At 34.3% G+C, this 22,711-nt stretch overlaps 2 protein-coding genes across 7 annotated transcripts in view; one reads left to right on the forward strand and one right to left on the reverse strand.

Moving 5' to 3' along the window:
• Positions 1–22,711, reverse strand: part of LOC142226314 (uncharacterized) — a 549,856-nt gene that overhangs the window by 446,594 nt on the left and 80,551 nt on the right. The window lies entirely within an intron of this gene.
• The window catches only part of eys (eyes shut), a 513,219-nt gene that overhangs the window by 402,614 nt on the left and 87,894 nt on the right, over positions 1–22,711 (forward strand). The window lies entirely within an intron of this gene.

A 22,711-nucleotide genomic window follows, 5' to 3' on the forward strand; every position in this document is an offset into this window, starting at 1 on the left:
TAGTTGTTCTTCGTTTTTTTCGTTTTGTGAATTCTTGGGGTAGGTAACTTAGCCAATAGCCGAATCCATAAGCCCACTCAGGGCCAGTGTCATTAAGCTCCACGCAAACATGTATTTAGTAGTTGATAGTTTCACATGAACTATGAACCATTCTGGGATCAGCAATTGACCACTTTTATGGCTCTCCAAACATCATTGGCATTGGTCATAAAGACGAAAACGGTTAAAGGTCATCGCTTTTGTAGGGGGAGGGTTAACTTTTGCTCTGAATGTTGTCACAGTAGAAGCTTCTTAGCCTATTGGGACCCTGTTTTGAAATATCAAACATAATTTTAATTACAAGTTGAGAGGAAAGAAGAAGGGTTAGTAAGTTGTCTGCAAGGTTCTTTTAGATCATACAAAATAATATTATAAGTTTTGAACTTGCAATAAATTGTTGTTAAAGAAAATTTTTAAGTTCAACAAAATTTCTATTTATATAAAAAAATTGGTTGCTAATGTGACAAAATATTACTAAAATCGTAATTGTATTTACAAATTACGTTGTTAGCTCAAATATAAACATAATTTTAATTGTATTGACAAGAAAATTCATTAATATTTTTTGTGTGTAACCATTTTACGAGAACGTACATGTTGTACAGGGTTTAATTAAGGCCGGACAGAATCTCATAGAGCATTCAACAAAGACGTACCTTTCCATCTATGCTTGAATAAGGGGATTCCAGCATTCCTGTCTATGAAATCATTGAACAATTTTCTAGTTTCCCTCGTAGATTATAGTCCTATTAACTCGTCTGGTTTGTAGTACCCTGCTATGTTCCGTGACTGTTCACCTATATTAGGTAAATATTGAACATCTCAGCCATTTCATTGAGAGACAAATTCCCATAGTTCTTCTCTAATCCTTGTGTCAATCGGTCGAAGAGTAAGCTATAAAAATCATTATACCACCCAAATAAATAGATCTTCAGACGAAACTAGTTAGAAGATCTACACAAAGTTTGGGAATGCTTTCCGATTTAAATAAATTCTACCACCGAAATAAAAACATTTTTTGCAATATCTTTAACATAGGGAGCAATAAAAAACACTAATTAGGATATGAAGATCCAACCCATGTGGACCCACTTTTTATAGCCGAGCCCGATTGGTATTTCGAATTGAGTTGAAATCACTTAGAGAAACGAAAGGATCGATATTCAAACTAAATTTTAATACCCTGCGCCACACTGTGGAACACGGTATTATAAGTTAGTGCATATGTTTACAACACCTATAAGGAGACGAGATAGACATATGATGTTGCTCAGGGCCGGCCCCTGAGTCGATCTAACCATGTTCGTCTGTCCGTCCGTCTGTCCGTTCGTATGTCCGTCCGTCTGTCTATGAACACATTTTTGTTATTCAAAGTCTAGGTCGCAATTTTAGTCCAATCGACTTCAAATTTTGCACAAGCATGTATTTTGGTTCACAATAGAAACCTATTGATTTTGGAAAACATCAGTTTAGTTTTAGATATAGCTCCCATATATAGCTCTTTCGCCCGATATCTACTAATATGACCTCAGAAGCCAGAATTACGGCCTGATGTTGCACAAGGAGTGCAATTGATAGTGTCGTAGAGTTTGCCGAATTTGGATGAAATCGGTTCAGATTTATATATAGCTCTCATATATATATATATATTTTTCGCCCGATATGCACTTTATGGACCCAGAACAAAAAAAAAATTGGAGAAAATTTAACCAAAAAACTACTACACAAAAAATCTCATTTTGCAAAAATAAATTTTTTTAAAATTGTATTTCTATAGAAAATTTTGTTAAAATTTTATTTCTATAGAATATTTTCTAAAAATTATTATTTCTATAGAAAATTTTCTCATTTTTTTTCTATAGAAATTTTTGTCAAAATTTTATTTCTATAAAAAATTTTGTCAAAATTTTATCTCTTTAGAAAATTTTGTCAAAATTTTATTTCTGTAGAAAATTTTGTCAAAATTTTATTTCTATAAAAAATTTGTCAAAATGTTATTTTCATATGCAATTTTGTCAAATTTTATTTCTATAGAAAATTTTGTCAAATTTTATTTCTATAGAAAATTTTGTCAAATTTTATTACTATAGAAAATTTTGTCAAATTTTATTTCTATAGAAAATTTTGTCAAATTTTATTACTATAGAAAATTTTGTCACAATTTTATTTCTATAGAAAATTTTTTCAAAAATTTAGTCAAAATTTTATTTCTTTGGAAAAATTTATCAAAAGTTTATTTCTATAGAAAACTTTCTAAAAATTTTATTTCTATAGAAAATTTTCTAAAAATTTTATTTCTTAAGAAAAATTTTCAAAATTTTATCTCTATAGAACATGTTCTCAAATTTTTTTTCTATAGAAATTTTTGTCAAAATTGTATTTCTATAAAAAATTTTTGTCAAAATTTTATTTCTATAAAAAAATTTTGTCAAAATGTTATTTCTATAGAAAATGTTGTCAAATTTTATTTCTATAGAAAATTTTCTAAAAATTTTATTTCTATCGAAAATTTTCTCAATTTTTTTTCTATAGAAATTTTTGTCAAAATTTTATTTCTATAAAAAATTTTGTCAAAATTTTATTTCTATAAAAAATTTTGTCAAAATTTTATTTCTATAGAAAATTTTCTCAAATTTTTTTCTATAGAAATTTTTGTCAAAATTTTATTTCTACAAAAAAATTTTATCAAAATTTTATTTCTATAGAAAATGTTGTAAAATTTTATTTCTATAGAAAAATTTGTCAAAATTTTATTTCTACAGAAAATTTTGTCAAAATTATATTTCTATAGAAAAATTTGTCAAAATTTTATTTCTATAGAAAAGTTTGTCAAAATTTTATTTCTATAGAAAATTTTGTCAAAATTATATTTCTATAGAAAAATTTGTCAAAATTTTATTTCTTTAGAAAATTTTGTCAAAATTTTGTTTCTATAGAAAATTTTGTCAAAATTTTATTTCTATAGAAAATTTGTCAAAATTTTATTTCTATAGAAAATTTTGTCAAAATTTTATTTTTGTAGAAAATTTTCTAAAAATTTTATTTCTATAGAAAATTTTGTCAAAATTTTATTTCTATAAAAAATTTTGTCAAAATTTTATTTCTATAAAAAATTTTGTCTAATTCTTATTTCTATAAAAAATTTTGTCAACATTTTATTTCTATAGAAATTTTTGTCAAAATTTTATTTCTATAAAAAATTTGTCAAAATTTTATTTCTATAGAAAATTTTATAAAATTTTATTTCTATAGAAAATTTTGTCAAAATATTATTCCTTTAGAAAATTTTGACAAAATTTTATTTTTATAGAAAATTTTGTAAAATTTTATTTCTATAGAAAATTGTGTCAAAATTTTATTTCTGTAGAAAATTTTGTCAAAATTTCATTTCCATAGAAAATTTTGTCAACATTTTTGTTAACATTTTTATACTCTGCGCCACAATGTGGAACAGGTTATTAAAGTTATTATAAGTGCATATGTTTGCAACAACCAAAAGGAGACGACATAGACATATGGTGTCTTTGGCAACATTGCTCAGGGTGGATACCTGAGTTGATGTAGCCATTTCCGTCTGTCCGTCTGTCAACACATTTTTGTAATCAAAGTCTATGTCGCAATTTTAGTCCAATCAACTTCAAAATTTGGCACAAGTTTCTAGTTTGGGTCAAAATAGAACCCTATTAATTTTGAAAGGAATCGGTTCATATATAGATATAGGTCCCATATATATCTTTTACCCGATTTATACTAATACGACCACAGAGGACAAAGTTGTACTCTGATTTACGTGAAATTTTTCACAGGGAGTAGAACTAAATTTCTGGATATGGATGTCAATTTTGGTTGAAATCGGTTCAGATTTAAATATAGCTCCTATATATATCTCTCGCACGAGTTTCCCTCATATGACCACAAAGGTCAAAGTTGTAATCCGATTCACGTGAAAGGTTGCACAGGGAGTAGAATTAACATAGTAACTATGTATGTCAATCGGCTCAGATTTAGATATAGCTTCCATTTATATGATTTTCCGATTTGGGAAAAAATTACCAAAATACCAACATTTTCCTTGTAAAATAGCCACTGCCAATTCGAAAACTTGTAAAAAGGATTCCAATACTTCTTGTACATATCCATCGACCGATAAATCATAAATACACTTTTGCGAATTTGCCTAATTTGCCCATATTTCTTTACTAACATTGTGTTCCACCCCAGGGCATTAGCCACCATAAATTTTAAGTCTATAGATTATGTAGAAGTCTAACAAATTTTGTCCAGATCGAGTCAGATTTGATTATATGTATATGGGAGCGAAAGCCTTTATATATAGCACCCAACACATTTGACGGATTCGATATGTTATCGAAAATGTGGATCAACAAAGTGGTGCAGGGTATAATATAGTCGGCCCGTCCGACTTTAGACTTTCCTTACTTATTATAAGGTAAAATTAGTAGCCCGTACGAATTTTGGGGACTACAAGTTCATTATTCGACTGTTATACAAACATACAGATAGATTATCGGATTGACAGAAGACCATATCTTACATAATTCTGACAACGCTAAATGAATTACGTTAATTTATTTTATTTTTTACGCCTCCTGACACTTCTTTTCATTTTGACACTTTTTTCGTACCAAATGAAGTCGTCTCCTTATACTCGGCTTCTTGTCTATTAAAATATACGTGAAAACCCTTCCCTCAATACGACAATGTATGATGGCCACCTATATCTTTATGGCTCTCGAATATGATACAAAAAAAGTTTATATCTTTATATGTCTACTACTAAACTCGGCTCCTCCTTCTGTTTGCGGGTGAAGGCCAAACAAGAGAAACGAATGAATGAGCACAAATAAAGTCATAAAACATGAATTGTAAACATAAATAGTGGAATTGGAAGTAGAAAATGTTCAAATAAAAAAAGCAACAATAACAACCGCAACAAAAATAAAACCGAATTTATGCTTTAGGAATCTACTACAAAGAATGCGAAGGAAGGAATATAAAAATTTTTGTGGCCAGCAAGAAAAAAAAGTTACAGCAAACATTCAGTCATTCATCCCAATGTCCATTCAGAGGCAAACATGTATACACGCAAAGAAAAAAATGTATTTTTTTAAAGAAGAAGGGCTCAGACTACGGAAGATATTAGCTGCAACTAACTCCGCTCCGGGTTTCATTAAAATATCCGAGGACCAGTGGACAAAGTTCAGTTAATTCTACTCTCAGTGCAAAATTCCAAGTTAACCGGAAACGTTAGCTTCCGGTTTGCTATATCTAACTTCAACCATATTTGGCATACTTGACGATATGTTAGGTTAGGTATAGTGGCAGCCCGATATTTCAGCATCACTTAGAATATCCAGTACATTGTGATACCACACTGGTGACCTTCTCTCTTATCACTGAGTGCTGCCCGATTCCATGTTTAGATCAATGACAAGCGACCTCTTTTTATAACCGAGTCCGAACAGCGTTTCTCATTACAGTGAAACCACTTACACGCAGAGAAGGAATATGATCACCTCAAACATGTTTCAAGAGCAAAATGTTATTTTTGTATGGTGACCATGTAACATGTTTGTCACTAAAATGTTATTTTCTCGTCAAATATAACCTGCTTGCCGAAATCAGATACATGATTTCCGAGGAAATAACATTTTAGTGACAAACATGTTACATGGTCACCATACAAAAATAACATTTTGCTCTTGAAACATATTTGATGTGATCATATTCCTTCTCTGGGTGTAGAGAGCTTTGAAACACTCAGAAATGTCACTAGCATTGCTGAGAGGGTATAATTCACCGCTGAAAAACTTTTTGGTGTTCAGTCGAAGCTGGGATTAAATGTACGCAAGGCGGGCATGCCAATTATTGCACTCCAGGTGGCTCCCCTGACAATACCATCAGTTGTACTCTTTATGCAAAATTTGATGCAAGTCGTCCAGACTACGGAAGGTCTTAGCGTCCTCTAACTCCGCTCCGGGCTTCATTAAAACATTCGAAGACCATTTGACAAGGTCCAGTGAAGTAACTTTGGTGGTACTATTCCTGGATATCAGACGGGTGAACCATATTCTGGCAGTACCATTGTATCGGAATCTGGAAACTGTATTCTACGAAAATGTAAGGAGACAAAAGTCGTTTCCATTTCCAAGGCGGGAAAATTCTTTCACTCGGGTACAAAAGATTTCCGATCAACCAGCATATCCTCATTTCTTCTTTAGGCTATGGAGAGGCTGATAGATATTTATCTTAGAACTAACATCGATTTAAGATTGCTCCCGAAACAACAACATGCTTACACGAAGAGCAGATCTACAGAGACTGCATTGCATGAACTGCTCATTTTTATTGAAAGCTTACTATCTGTCAATGAATACACACTTTTGACTTTTCTAGACATCGAAGGGACATACAATAACGTCCTTTCAAATCCCCCGGACTTGATGGAATAACACCGGCGGAGTTATAGGCATTGACTTACATATAAAGTTTTTATCAATTTAGCATATATTACAAGAAAGTTGAAGGAGACAAAAGTCGTCCACAGCAGGAAAATCTTTCATCTTTCAGCTTATCCTTATTGCTTCTGAAGACTCTGGAGAAGCTAGTAGATATTTATCTTAGAGGTAACATCGATTCAATATTGCTCTCAGAGCTACGACATGCTTGTTCGAAGAGCAGGTCTACTATGACTGCATTGCATGAACTAGTCTGTTGAAAGCTCACTACCTTTCAGTAAATACACAATTGTGGCTTTTCTAGACATTCTATAACGTCCATCCGAGTTCGATATTAAATGGATTGACAACTCTGAATATTGATCAAGGGATACTGAGGCTGATAGATGAATTTGCAATGTAGAGACGTTATTCAGACTTCTAAACATGTGTTATCTACGATGAGAATATTTTAGAATAAATTGGGTTTTATGACATGCACTTGAAATAAATCTAAGTGCAAAATGGAAGTTCTTCTAAGGACACAACTTTAAAAACACTTCCAAAAATGTCCTCCCAAAGATGTTCTTTATTTTAACTGTTCATTTGAGTTCATTTTTTATAACTCGCTGTTTTCATATTTTTAATGCAAAATTTAAAATTTTGTTGTTTAAAATAGGCTAAAAACAGGTTAAGAATTAATAAAAAGGTACAAATTATTTAAATTTTGCCGAAAAAATGCTAAAATTTCTTTCTAGAAAAATTGCGAATTTTTGAAAATATTTGATGTCAAACATTCCAGACAAGCGTTATAATGCATTAAAAATCATATAAAATTTTAAAAATTGTTTATTTGTCAAAATATCACAAAATTTCTCAATTCACACACAAAACATTTGTTGAGAAAACTTGCGTAGTTGAAATGACAAGAATAAAAAAAAACCAAAGATTTTCAATAATAAAAATATTACAACGATTTATTTATTTGCTGTAGAAAAAGAGTTAAATAATTAGTACAATGTTCAGGATACTTATGTTGTTTATTCCTTGATGGTTAGACAAGAAGAGAGCATTTAAAATTAATTTTCATAGCAAGAAACCTTAAAGCTAATAATAATTATCGTCTAGAAAAAACTACATAACAAACTACATGGATGTACTTGTATGTATGTACTTAAATTTCAGCGGAACATATGATTTTGAAAAGGAGTCATTGACCACATAGATACTGCAATTGCATTCTCAAAACCTTTTACAAATATACGTACAATGCAATTCTAATGTTCATATGTATGTTTGTTTGTTCATATGCGTATGAATCCACCTATTAACATTCTGCGCTCCCGTATACGATGTTGTTGTTCTGCAAAGGAATAATGCGTGCGCAGGTAAGTGACTGCGAGTGTTGACATCAGGAGTGGGTGGCGACGCACAAGCTGCTGGCTATTCGCATTGAAGTGAAGGGGGCAGGGGATGCACTCACTGCAAATGAAACTGCATATGCAGATTAGTCAAGTGGACAGCTAAGCAAAGCAAACAAAACTTCATTATTAAGTTTTGTATGCTTAAGACGATGATGAAGTTTTTGTTATTTGATGATTTTGTGGCTTTATAAGAATGATTATTTTATGATTTTTCCTTGAATTTTTCGTTGGGAAAATGAATATTTTCGCCAACATTCTCCCCCCTGGAGAACGAATGTTTTCAGATGAAGATTTTCTACAAATACGGCCTATCGGTGGAAGAATTTTAGTCGAGGTTTCCCTCCGCTATGCTCCGACTCACAGCGCTGTCAGTAGGCTCCATACTTGTGAAAATTTATTGATTAATTATCCATACAAGAAAAGTTTATATGTATGAAAGTGAATGTATAAGTAAAGTGTATCTGCAAGTATAAAGTAAAGGATAATAAGCATAGATATTAATTTAGATTAGTGCAAAAGCTTTGATTTTTTATTTTGTTGACAAATGTTTTGAGTAGAGGTTTTAGTTTAAGCCTAGGGAAATTATTTTCAAAAAAGGTTATTTTCAAAATATTAAATATTTTTTAAAAACATTAGATTTTCAAATTCAATTTAGTTGTATGTTTAAGCAAAAGTTAGGGATATAAGAAAATCCTGGCATGCTGTGATGTTTAGGGACTATTTTGTATTGGTAAATATTTTGAATTCCAATTGAATCTGGAATAAAAATTGAAAGTGTTCGGAAAATAATGTTCATGCCCATGTCTGCTAGTATTCTGGGAATGTTGTGAATGTATAGGAATGATATTTGTATTATGAATATGAATTCTCCTTGGAGGTGAGTATACGCTAGATCCTGAGAAAACCCAACCGAAGCAAGTGTTCTGAAAGAATAGTCCCTTATGGATAAATGATTGACCAGCTAATTTAATTTCAGAACAAATATCTGACCCAAGGATTAGATCTATGGGATCAGAATTGTAAAACCATGGATCAGCTAAGTTATTCCTTGCGATTTCAGGTAATGAAATTTGTTGAGATGAAGGATCAGGGGCATATGATGAGATTGTGGGAAGAACAAGAGCTGTACATGAAAAACCAAAATTTTCATTTCGTGGAACTAAATTCAGTTCTACAGTGAATTTTGAGACATCTCCATGATGATTTCCAATTCCAACCACTCTGCAGTTAGATCTAGTTTTAGTTAAAGCTAACTTCTCCACCGTTTGCTCAGAGATGAGACTGCCTTGTGAGCCAGGATCAAGAAGAGCCCTCAGTTGGAATCGACCACGGCTTGTATTGACGTTAAGTCTAATTGTGTAGAGCAGGACACTAGAAAACGACTGAGCGCTATGGGAAGTTACCTGAGTGGGAGGATTTGGGATTGGACTGACAGGATCTTCAGGATGGATTACTGTATGATGAGGTTGTTGGCATGTTGCACAGCGAAAAATGGAAGTGCAGTTATCGTGATTATGACCAACAATAAAACAATTAAAGCAAATGTTTTTATCGTTCAGAAAATTAATTTTGGAAGTTCGTGGCAAAGCCAAAAATTTGTAGCATTTGGTAAGATTGTGGTTTTTCTCACAAAAAACACAAATTGGCAAATCAGGTTTAGTGATAAGGCCAGAATGGAATGTTGCCTTTTTTGTCTGAGACGAGTTCTGGTATTTGTCAGTCCGCGGGGGAAAATTTTTAGGAGAGTTAGTAGTTTCGCCAGCTATGGATTCCAGCGTACGGAATGTTCTTTCCAAGAATAAGAAAAGTTCAGATAGCTGCGGAATTTCGGTTGAAGATTTTAGAGACTGTTCCCAGTCTCGGCGTGATTGGATATCAAGCTTCTGTACCAAGAGATGGATAAGAAGTGGATCCCAAGTTTTGGTGTTAATATCAAGATTCTGTAAAGACGAAATACACTCTTGGGCGGAGTCAAGCAAAGTTTTAATTGATTGGAAATTGCCTTCTGATTTTGGAATATTGAATAATTTGGAAATTAAATTACCAACAAGCATTCGTTTGTTGTGGTATCTGGATTCCAAAATCTTCCAAGCGGAATCATAGTTAGCCTCAGTGGCTGAAATGTTTTTAATTAGATTTGCAGCTTCGCCTTCTAAAGTGCTTCGCAAATAATAAAATTTTTGAATTTTGTTCAACGAATCGTTCTGATGAACTAATGAAAAATATATGTCGCGGAATGGAATCCACTCAATATATTCTCCAGAGAATTTAGGAATCGATATTTTAGGAAGTTTAGATTCAGAAGTTATGGTCGTATCCGAGCGGCCATGTGGGGCAACGAAGGTACTAGTCATTGGAGAATGTGATACGGAGCGATCAGGGAAGGAATCGATAAGCATTCCTTTGAATGTAAAATATGTCTCGGAAAAGTCGAGATAGAAATCATCGTTAAGATAAGGAACTTCGCTAGAATTTATCGAATTATCGCGCACGTGTTCCACTATAGTTTCATGCTGCGCTTCAAAACGATTAAAAATATCATCGATCCTTTGGGCCAAGGCGCTTACATAACCATGAGTTTTCTCCGCGGAATGTTTTACCACAAAACGGCTTTGATATTTTACCAACAAATTTAATAATTGTCGTTGATCATTGATAAGTGCAGAAAGATCACACATCGTTATGCTTGCACACACAACACCAAAGGATGAAATTTAAAAAGCACAAATAAAGTCTTATTTGAAAATCAACTGTAGCCTTTTTCGCCAGTAAAAACGGTCAGTGATTCAAATAACGCAAAGTTTCGATTGAATAAATTTCAAAGGAATCACAAAACGAAACTTTATAATCACAAATGCGGAAAAAAAAAATTGTTAATCTAAATCACAAAAAAAATTCACCAATTAGAACTTTTATAATTTTCAAATGATTAATAAATGAATAATTATTTATTATGTGAGAAATTATGTTGATTAGCGATTGAAAAATTTCGTTTGTGTTCACTATTTTGAAGTTAGTTGTTTTTGAAAAACCGTTCACTAATTTCGCGAGAAAAAATAAAAAAATTCACAAAAAATTTCTTTTTTAATTAAAATGAACAAACGAGGAAAAGTTCCCGGGTTTCGGCACCAATAAAATGTTGAGAAAACTTGCGTAGTTGAAATGACAAGAATAAAAAAAAACCAAATATTTTCAATAATAAAAATATTACAACGATTTATTTATTTGCTGTAGAAAAAGAGTTAAATAATTAGTACAATGTTCAGGATACTTATGTTGTTTATTCCTTGATGGTTAGACAAGAAGAGAGCATTTAAAATTAATTTTCATAGCAAGAAACCTTAAAGCTAATAATAATTATCGTCTAGAAAAAACTACATAACAAACTACATGGATGTACTTGTATGTATGTACTTAAATTTCAGCGGAACATATGATTTTGAAAAGGAGTCATTGACCACATAGATACTGCAATTGCATTCTCAAAACCTTTTACAAATATACGTACAATGCAATTCTAATGTTCATATGTATGTTTGTTTGTTCATATGCGTATGAATCCACCTATTAACATTCTGCGCTCCCGTATACGATGTTGTTGTTCTGCAAAGGAATAATGCGTGCGCAGGTAAGTGACTGCGAGTGTTGACATCAGGAGTGGGTGGCGACGCACAAGCTGCTGGCTATTCGCATTGAAGTGAAGGGGGCAGGGGATGCACTCACTGCAAATGAAACTGCATATGCAGATTAGTCAAGTGGACAGCTAAGCAAAGCAAACAAAACTTCATTATTAAGTTTTGTATGCTTAAGACGATGATGAAGTTTTTGTTATTTGATGATTTTGTGGCTTTATAAGAATGATTATTTTATGATTTTTCCTTGAATTTTTCGTTGGGAAAATGAATATTTTCGCCAACAACATTGAATTCGCATCTCACCTTAAGAAGTGATGCAAATTTAGTGCAACGGCTGTTGAAATGGTGGACATCCGTGCTATGACAAGCCCATGTTAAATTCATCGCTTCTGCGTCAATTTGGCACCACTTCCGGATCCAAAAAGAACATTTTAACTACTTTTTTGGCGACGCTTTTTTTGCTGGGATAGTGAGACCATCGGCGTGATAGGTTGAAGTGTTATCAGCGGTGACTGGTCATACAATTCCCAATAAGGGATAACACATAATAGATAGTTTTTTTTTTTTTAAGTATGGAATCTATGTGGTGTCCATTTGTGTTCTCTGTTCTTTTTAGGAAAATTTAGATTGAAGGTAGTTTAAAATTTAATATATAAGTTTCAATATTTTTTACAACAAGGCAGTTTCTTGCAAACATTCAAAGTGTACGGGTTACATTTAATCGTATACAGACGTATTTTAGCCACTCTAGGGCAAGCAAACATTGAAAGGTGTGTGAACAGAGGCATTCCCCAAGAAGAGTTCTTCCACCTTTTCTTTGTGGAACAACCTTCTAACTTCCCTAGAAAAAGTGGTGGCATACGCAGATGATGTGGCTCTTGAAGTCAGGGAAAATTTCCATCCACAATTAGAGATATATAATTAGAGTTAGGGTTTTATATAATTAGAGATAGGGTTATAAAGAGATAATACAGGGAACCCTCCGGATGATTGAGAAATGGGCAAAGGAGAACGGTCTAGGGGTAAACTCTGCAAAGACAGAACTGGTCATGTACGGCGAAGAACGCAAAATTCCCACGGTTAAGCCCATCTCCTTAGGAGGTATTGAAACTCTCTTTAGTGACCTCGAAGTTATCGGTCATGTACTTGTTCAAAAAGGCAATTGAAAAAAAAGCGGTGACCAAACCCGAAAATTATTCATTGGCTGTATGCGGCAGTGGTTAGACCTATAATGCTGTGTATAATGTTGTGGTTTAGTGGTGGTGGAGGTTTAGATAAAGTTCAGCAAATGGCGTGTTTGTGTATCTCAGGCGCATTCAGTAAAACAGGAGCAGAATCCCTTAAAGTTATATTGCATCTGTTGCTTTTAGACATATGGGCCAAACAGTCAACTGCAACAACGACTGTACGAATTCGCTATCGATGTGGTCACAAAAAATGCACGGTCACAGTTCGGTCCTCAAAATAATGACAGATATGCCAAACGTAGTGGATTTCACTCTGATGAAACTGCCAGAAATTTCAAACACTAATTACTAGTTTTGGGCAAACCCGTTCACCGCAGTGATTCGGACTTATCGTTCCTTTTTTTGAAAGGAACTAGTTCCCCAAAGAAGAGTTCTATAACCTCTTCTTCGGGGTGTTGCTATGGAACAACCTTCTAATTTCCCCAGAAAAAGAAAGGACAAAAGTGGTGGCATACGCAGATGATGTGGCTCTTGAAGTCAGGGGAAAATTCCCATCCACAATTAGAGATATATAGAGATATAAAGAGATAACACAGGGAACCCTCCGGATGATTGAGAAATGGGCGAAGGAGAACGGTCTAGGGGAAGGTCACCTATGTGGTATCACAATGGACTGAATAGTCTAAGTGAGCCACCTAACCTAACCTAGGGGTAAACTCTGCAAAGCCAGAACTGGTCATGTACGTCGAAGAACGCAAAATTCCCACGGTGAAGCCCATCTCCTTAGGAGGTATTGAAACTCTCTTTAGTGATCTCGAGGTTATCGGCTGAATTTACGGTAGCCATACATTTGTTCAAAAAGGCAATTAAAAACAAGTATATACGGCCGTAAGTTCGGCCAGGCCGAAGCTTATGTACCCTCCATCATGGATCGCGCAGAAACTTCTTCTAAACACTGCCATCCACAATCGAATTACTTAAGTTGCGGTAACGCTTGCCGATGGCAAGGTATCTTACAACCTCCTAACACCATCTTCTAAATTGTATGTAAGTCCATACGTGGTATATATTAAATCAAAGAAGATCGATCCAATACGTTTATAATTCAGTTTGACAAAGTAGACATAAAATTTTGACAACATTTTCTACAGAAATAAAATTTTAACAAAATTTTCTATAGAAATAAAATTTTCACAAAATTTTCTATAGAAATAAAAATTTTGACAAAATATTCTATAGAAAGAAAATTTTGACAAAAATTTCTACAGAAAAAAAAATTTAACAAAATTTTCTATAGAAATAAACTTTCTATAGAAATAAAATCTTGGTAGATTATTTGTGGCTCGAGTGGCAACCATGATTATGAACCGAATAAAATTTGAACAAAATTTTCTATAGAAATAAAATTTTGACAAAATTTTCTATAGAAATAAAATTTTGACAAAATTTTCTATAGAAATAAAATTTTGACAAAATTTTCTATAGAAATAAAATTTTGAAAATGATGAAAATTTTATTATGAACCGAATAAAATTTTAACAAAATTTTCTCTAGAAATAAAATTTTTACAAAATTTTCTATAGCAATAACATTTTGACAAAATTTTCTATAGAAATAAAATTTTGGTAGATTATTTTTGGCTCTAGTGGCAACCATGATTATGAACCGATATGGACCAATTTTTGTGTGATTGGACCAATTTTGGTATGGTTGTTAGCGACCATATACTAACACCACGTGAATTTTGCTCCTCCAAGAGGCTCCGGAGGTCAAATCTGGAGAACGTTTTATATGGGGGCTATATATAATTATGGACCGATATGGACCAATTCTGGCACGGTTGTTAAAGATCATATACTAACACCATGTTCCAAATTACAACCGGCTTGGATGAAATTTGCTTCTCTTGGAGACTTCGCAAGCCAAATCTGGGGATCGGTTTATATGGGGGCTATATATAATTATGAACCGATGTGGACCAATTTTTGCATGGTTGTTAAAGATCATATACCAACACCATGTTCCAAATTACAACCGGCTTGGATGAAATTTGCTTCTTTTGGAGACTTCGCAAGCCAAATCTGGGGATCGGTTTATATGGGGGCTATATATAATTATGGACTGATGTGGACCAATTTTTGCATGGTTATTAGAGACCATATACCAACACCATGTACCAAATTTCAGCCGGATCGGATGGAATTTGCTTCTCTTTTAGGCTCCGCAAGCCAAATCTGGGGATCGGTTTATATGGGGGCTATATATAATTATGGACCGATGTGGACCATTTTTGCACGGTTGTTAGAGACCATATACCAACACCATGTACCAAATTTCAGCCGGATCGGATGAAATATGCTTCTGTTAGAGGCTCCACAAGCCAAATCTGAGGGTCCCTTTATATGGGGGCTATACGTAAAAGTGGACCGATATGGCCCATTTTCAATACCATCTGACCTACATCATAATTTGTACCGGTTTTTATATTTGCCATCACTGTCGTCTACTACCATCAGAGAAAATAGAGGAACGATATAAAGTTCCTTTGTTCCATTTAGTTCCTTTGAATCAATTCAATCATTCGACTGTTGATCAGAGATGGTCTGTATCAAACCTTTTTAGGTTTGCGACTGTCGCATAGTTGTAAACGTCGTAAACGTCACATACGCGTCGTAAATGTAGAAAAAGTAACAAAAGTCGCAAACTGAAAATACTTTAGTCGCGTCAGCTAGGCAGCGAATTCGATGATATCCAAGACGATGGTATGTGCGAAGAAGTGCCTTTGCACAAGTACAGGGTAACCGTGGATTTTCTCGTCCTTTCTTAGCTTTAAGTTCAGTCTCCTGTCCAATATAAACCCAAGGTATTCTGCACACTCACCAACGGGAATTTCGATACCACCTAAGAAAATAGGCTTGACCATGGGAAAGCTTTCACAAATTTTTGCAGAAACTCACAGCGAATGCTGTCAAACTAAATTAAAAAATTTTCGGGACATACGTATTATACCGTCGCAAATGTATGTAGCAAAAGTCATAGTTTGTGACAGGCCAACCTTGCTGTTGACTCCCTTTTACAAGCAAATAGGTGAAGAAGAAGCACGTTTATATGAAGAAATATAAAAGTTTTGATTAATATTCCGTATCCCATGTATTTGTAAAGCGAATTAGTTTTTAATGAATGAGACATAAATAAGAAAAGGAACTATGGAACTATAGGAACGCAAGTGATGGAACTAATACCGGTCAGATCTATTTGGTAGTTCATTCCGGAACGATACAATACTACGAGTACTTATTACCAACAGTGAGGCGCGGTGCACATAGATTTCTACACCGATGGCCCCAAATTGGACGGACAAGTGGGTTCTAGAGTATATTTAAAAGACCTTGAACATAAAATCGCGAAAAGATTACCTAAGCGCTGTAGGGTTTTCAGCCTGAAATATTTGCAATAAAATAGGTGGCAAATTGGTTGAGAAATAATGCTGCAACAAATGCTGGCATTAATATATACTCAGGCAGTCAACTTGCAATGAAATCATCGAAACTGTGTTCCTTAACTCGACTGCCGTAAATTTCTCAACGAGATGGCTGAGCAGGAACATACCAGGGAAGCGTATGAGTTATCAAAGCTAGCAACTACTTTACATATTTCAGGGGAACTATGCATCTGGCTAACTGCAAGCTCATACTGCATAAGAAGGCTATTATGATGACGAATGCCTGAAGAAGGAAATAAAATGGATTTTAAGCGTCGTTTCATAACTGTTGATGAGACATGGATCCACCACTATACTCCAGAGACAAAAGAACAATCCAAACAATGGACTGAAGCTGGAGGAAGCGTCCCAAAGAAGGCAAAAACAATTCAACCGGCTGGTAAGGTTACGGCAACGGTTTTTTTGGGACTTCAATGGTATTTTATTGATTGACTATTTTAATCAAGGGATAAGCCTATATAAGCCTGGGTACATACAAAACTTGAGACCTTTGGTTCTTCATACCCTCTCGAAATCCACAAGACGGACCCAAGAACTATATACCTGTGGTTTATGTCTCTGCTTAAAGAAGTCCAATTTTATTTTCCATTTTTGTTACTGTGTATTACCGAAGAATTTGAAAAGAAAATCAAAATCACCTAGCCCAACCATTCAAAGCCAACAATGTTGTTTGTCAGTAGTAGTAGATGTCAGTTTATGACCAACACAGAGAAATTTAAGAATCTTGAAAAAAAAACACAAACAGAGGATAAAATACCCATTCCACGAGGACAAGAGCCCTTTGGTTCATATAAATATCCACACACAGTTTCTTTACTAATGCTATGAAAACCAAGGAAAACCAAATGAAATTCTACAGTCTCTACGAGTAGAAGAAAATCCAACAAAGTACTGTGCAAGATTTATCTGTGTGCAATTGATGGCCAAATTTGGGAAAAGAAAAAAAAATATACCAACAAAAAAGGCTTAACATCTCAGAGGTTTTATTATACGGTCTTACAAAGGAAGGTATAGTGCGAGTACGTAAGACTTAAGGGTGGTAAACTGTTTATAAAAATGTTTTAAATCTATAGCTTTTAATGGCTGATTGGTCTGGTCCTGCAAGTGAAAATAAATACCTAACCACTTTTTTTATGGAATTGTTTTGACTTCACTTCCTATTCTAGCCATAATTTAGACCACACCAATCACGAGCATTCCAAATACATTTGATTTAAAATCAAATCAAATAAATTTGATTTAGACATTATCACTTGATTATGATTCTGTAGACTTTTAGGGCATTTATTAAAAAAAGGGAATTAAGGCACATACACACAAAATAATAATTCTCTCCTCCCAAAAGAAATTTTAGACAAACAAAGATCGTATCTCATTTGCTTTTCGCTGTAAGGAAGTTTATTTGGAGGAAAGGTATATAATTTTTGTGATAAACGTTTATTCTTTTCCAGGATGTAAAAACAATTTCATAAAGACTAACTCAAAAGACTAACTCATAAAGACTAACTAACATAAAGACTAAAAAATCTTTTCTGACTAATTGCAATTTCCCTCACATTTTTCTCACCTCCACGAGGTTTTTTAGTTCTTAGCACCTTTTTCTGTAATACAAACAATGTAGAAGAACTTATTCGATTTTAGAAATTTTACCTTTCGCCTGAACGGAGAATCGAACCGCGGACCATGCAATTTGTAAGCCAACACACTATCTACAGGGCTACGTAGCTTTTATTGTCATCAACAGACAATTATCGCTATAGCCATCAAGAGCACAAGCAACGCAAACCGTCAAACAGTTATATTTATATAGCATAGTATTCGGCGCCCACGAGCCGATTAAACAAATTTTATTTAACGGAAACATACATTTCGTTGGGCACCGTGGATCAATGATTAGTACGTCCGCCTTGCATACCAAGGGTCACAGGTCGATCCCTACTCCGACAGAACACCAAAAAGTTTTTTTTATACCCTCCACCATAGGATGGTGGGTATATTAACTTTGTCATTGCGTTTGTAACACATCGAAATATTGCTCTAAGACCCCATAAAGTATATATATTCTGGGTCGTGGTGAAATTCTGAGTAGATATAAGCATGTCCGTCCGTCTGTGGAAATCACGCTAACTTCCGAACGAAACAAGCTATCGACTTCAAACTTGGCACAAGTAGTTGCTATTGATGTAGATCGGATGGTATTGCAAATGGGCCATATCGGTCCACTTTTACGTATAGCCCCCATATAAACGGACCCCCAGATTTGGCTTGCGGAGCCTATAAGAGTAGCATATTTCATGAAATTTGGTACATGGTGTAAGTATATGGTTTCTAACAACCATGCAAAAATTGGTCCATATCGGTCCATAATTATATATAGCCCCCATATAAACCGATCCCCAGATTTGAACTCCGGAACCTCTTAGAGGAGCAAAATTCATCCGACCCGGTTGAAATTTGGTATGTGGTGTTAGTATATGGTCTCTAAAAACCATATCGGTCCATAACTACAAAGGGTGATACGGTCACAATTTGGTCAATATAAACTTGACGTATTTGTTTCAATTTTGCATTTAAAATAATGAACACCCCTCATTTTGAAGGTGTGTGTGTGTAGAATGTTGCTCCTATTTTGATTTTGGAATTCACTCTTCAGTTGTCAAAATGCCGTCCAAGCAAGAAGAGCAGCGTATCAAAATTTTTCTCGCGCATCGCGAAAATCCGAGCTAATCGCACGCAATGCTGGCAAAATCACTAAAAGTTGCCAAATCAAATAAGCTGGGCGTATCGTCTACAACCCTGCATCGAGCCAAAAAAACGAGCCGGACTATCGACTTACAAGAAAGGTAGTGACTCCAAATCGCGATGATAAACAAAATACGACGGCCAAAGCGCGATCCCGGAGGCTGTACACGATGATGCTGACGAAGTTTGACTGCGTGGTAATGGACGACGAAACCTACGTCAAAGCCGACTACAAGCAGCTTCCGGGACAGGAGTTTTATACGGCAAAAGGAAGGGGAAAGGTAGCAGATATTTTCAAGCACTTAAAACTGTCAAAGTTCGCAAAGAAATATCTGGTTTGGCAAGCCATCTGTACATGTGGCTTGAAAAGCAGCATTTTCATAGCTTCCGGGACTGTCAACCAAGAAATTTACGTGAAAGATTGTTTGAATAAACGTCTGCTGCCTTTCCTGAAGAAACACGGTTGCTCCGTACTGTTTTGGCCGGATTTGGCATCTTGCCATTACGGTAAAAAGGCTATGGAGTGGTACGCCGCCAACAACATGCAGGTGGTTCCCAAGGATAAGAACCCTCCCAACACGCCAGAGCTCCGCCCAATTGAGAAATACTGGGCTATTGTCAAGCGGAAGACCAAAAAGACCAAAAAAAACTGCTAAGGACGAGCAGCAGTTCAAGGTCCATAATTATATATAGCCCGCATATAAACCGATCCCCAGATTTGAACTCCGGAGCCTCTTAGAGGAGCAAAATTCATCCAATCCGGTTGAAATTTGGTACGTGGTTTTAGTATGTGGTCTTTAACAAACACGCAAGAATTGGTCCATATCGGTCCATAATTATATATAGCCCCCATATAAATCGATCCCCAGATTTGACCTCCGGAACCTCTTGGAGGAGCAAAATTCATCCGATTCGGTTGAAATGTGGTACGTGGTGTTATATGGTCTCTAACAACCATGCAAAAATTGGTCCATATCGGTCCATAATTATATATAGCCCCCATATAAACCGATCCCCAGATTTGATCTCCGGAGCCTCTTGGAGAAGCAAAATTCATCCGATTCGGTTGAAATTTGCAACGTGGTGTTATATGGCCGTTAATAACCATGCCAAAATTGGTCCATACAGGTCTATAGTTATATATAGCCGATCCCCAATCACACAAAAATTGGTCCATATCGGCTCATAATCATGATTGCCACTCGAGCCAAAAATAATCTACCAAAATTTTGTCAAAATTTTATTTCTATGGAAAAATTTGTCAAAATTTTATTTCTATGGAAAATTTTGTCAAAATTTTATTCCTATAGAAAATTTTGTCAAATTTTATTTTATAGAAAATTTTGGCAAAATTTTATTTCTCTAGAAAATGTTGTTAAAATTTTAATTCTATAGAGAATGTTGTCAAAATTTTAATTCTATTGAAAATTTTGTAAATTTTTTTTTCTATAGAAAATTTTGTCAAAATGTTATTTCTATAGAAAATTTTGACAAAATTTTATTGCTATAGAAAATTTTGTTAAAATTTTATTTTGTCAAAATTGTATTTCTATAGAAACTTTTATCAAAATTTTATTTCTATAGAAAATTTTGTCAAACTAATTAAGTTATACGTATTTAATCGGCGTTTTTTAGTTTAATATATACCACATGTGGACTACCTTGCAATTTAGAAGACGGTGTTAGGAAGTTTTAAGATACCTTGTCATCGGCAAGTGATACCGCAACCCAAGTAATTCGATTGTGGATGACAGTCTTCAATAGAACTTTCTACGCAATCCATGGTGGAGGGTACATAAGCTTCGGCCTGGTCGAACTTATGGCCGTATATACTTGTTCATGTTAGCCTGATACTGAAACAGGCGATTAACTTCCAAATGCATGATTTCTTAATTTAACAATTAATTTATTATTCGAGCTGACTTACTTCAAGGATAGTTTTTTTACTAAGATTGCATTCCATGAACTAGACGGCTTTGATGACGACTAACTATCGAAGTATCACAACGGACTGAATAGTCTTAGTGAGCCAGAATCAAATCGGGCTGCCACTTTAACCTAACATAACCTAACCTAACCTAATCGATCGAAGTATACGCTTTTCGAACCATTTAAGGAAAATTCACTAACGTTAAGTTGAATTCAATAATATGAATATTAACATATTTATATAGTGATCGTAGGATTTAAGGGGTGGCTGATATATAGCGCAACAAAATTCATTTCTTTTCAATTTTAGTGTTCAAAAGCAAACAAAATCAGAAATAATATCAATTTTGGACTCAGTTTAGATTTCTTTGAATTGACACAAATTATGGTCTTCAAACGCCGGACAAAGCCATCACACGCTGCACGATAGTCTTTATATGATCGAAGTGCCATCTTTACTCTCCAAAATTTCCCCAACAGATTGAGATCTGGAGATCTTATCCATGACCACCAAGGCCATTGTACAGTGCAAATGAAACGATTGTGGTATTGATTCCGAGCCAAAGATTCGGAGAATTGAAGTAAGAATACACTAAAGACAAAATTGTCTTTTGAATTTGAGTTTTGTGTACTTAAAATGGATATCGTTACATGAAAACCAAATTTGCTGGACTAAGGTCAACTTGGCTTTAATAATTCTGCGAACTTCTTCAAAATTATTAAAATCGTCATTATTTTTAATTATTTGTTGAGTTTTTGTATATTGACTACAAAGCTAAAAAGCGTTCAAAAATAGGAATTGTCGTTAGCACATGTTTTAGGACTCAGGTGGCACATGAAAAGTAAAATCTGAAGAAATAAAACTTATAATCAAATTTGTATCCTTGTAACATGTATTCAAAACTCAATTTAAATGTGTCATAATTGTATGCTTGCTTCAATTCTCTTCTTTTTTGACTCGGAAAAATGCCAAAGTATTAGAAATTTCCTAACTCCGCTAATGCTAGATGTAAAGCTAAATAATGTCTTTGGCTCGGGATCAATACTAAAATCCTTAATTAATTCTAGTAAACTATTTTGTGTACGCAAACTTTTTCCATATAGCCTATTACCAAATAATATAATCACAAATTTTCTAAATATTTTAAAGAATTTGTTTATCCAATATAGGATTTATTTTCCTATTTTAGCCTTAAATTATTCGAACGAATGAATTTCGTGTTCAAGTATTTCACTAAACTTTTTCACTTTATAGAGGAACAATTTAAATTCATACATTTAAATTCCATTAGATACAACGTAGAACCCTTTCGCTACGGTACATTGAAATGTTAATATGCGTTTAACATGTATGGTAGGGGAGGGGCGTACATCAGGAACAAATGAATGAATATATTCCAGGGGAAATGATAACATTTACCTTAGCCATAGGGAGGGAAAATATTTTATCAGCCCAATAGTAGAGGTACCAGCAATACCACTCTCATCAAAGATCTTCACCAGGCCGAGAGCTTATATACACCCATCAACATTCTCAAACCCAACCAAGGCAAAACATCACCATCATCATTGCCATCATCTCAAAATGCTTTGAATGAACTCATCAAGCAAGCAAGCCATCATCCTCCAACAACCGCATAATATCCCTAAAATCCAAAATGGTTTTCATTTTCAAAAGAGACAGTAGAGCAGAGCAAATCACCAATACAATATTTCTATAGGGTCTATTGGTGGAAAGTACGTACATAGCCCAAGTGAAATGTGCTCTTTGCCAATGACCACTTATCCCAACAAA

The sequence above is a fragment of the Haematobia irritans genome, chromosome 2, assembly GCF_050003625.1.
Source record: "Haematobia irritans isolate KBUSLIRL chromosome 2, ASM5000362v1, whole genome shotgun sequence".
Lineage (NCBI taxonomy): Eukaryota > Metazoa > Arthropoda > Insecta > Diptera > Muscidae > Haematobia > Haematobia irritans.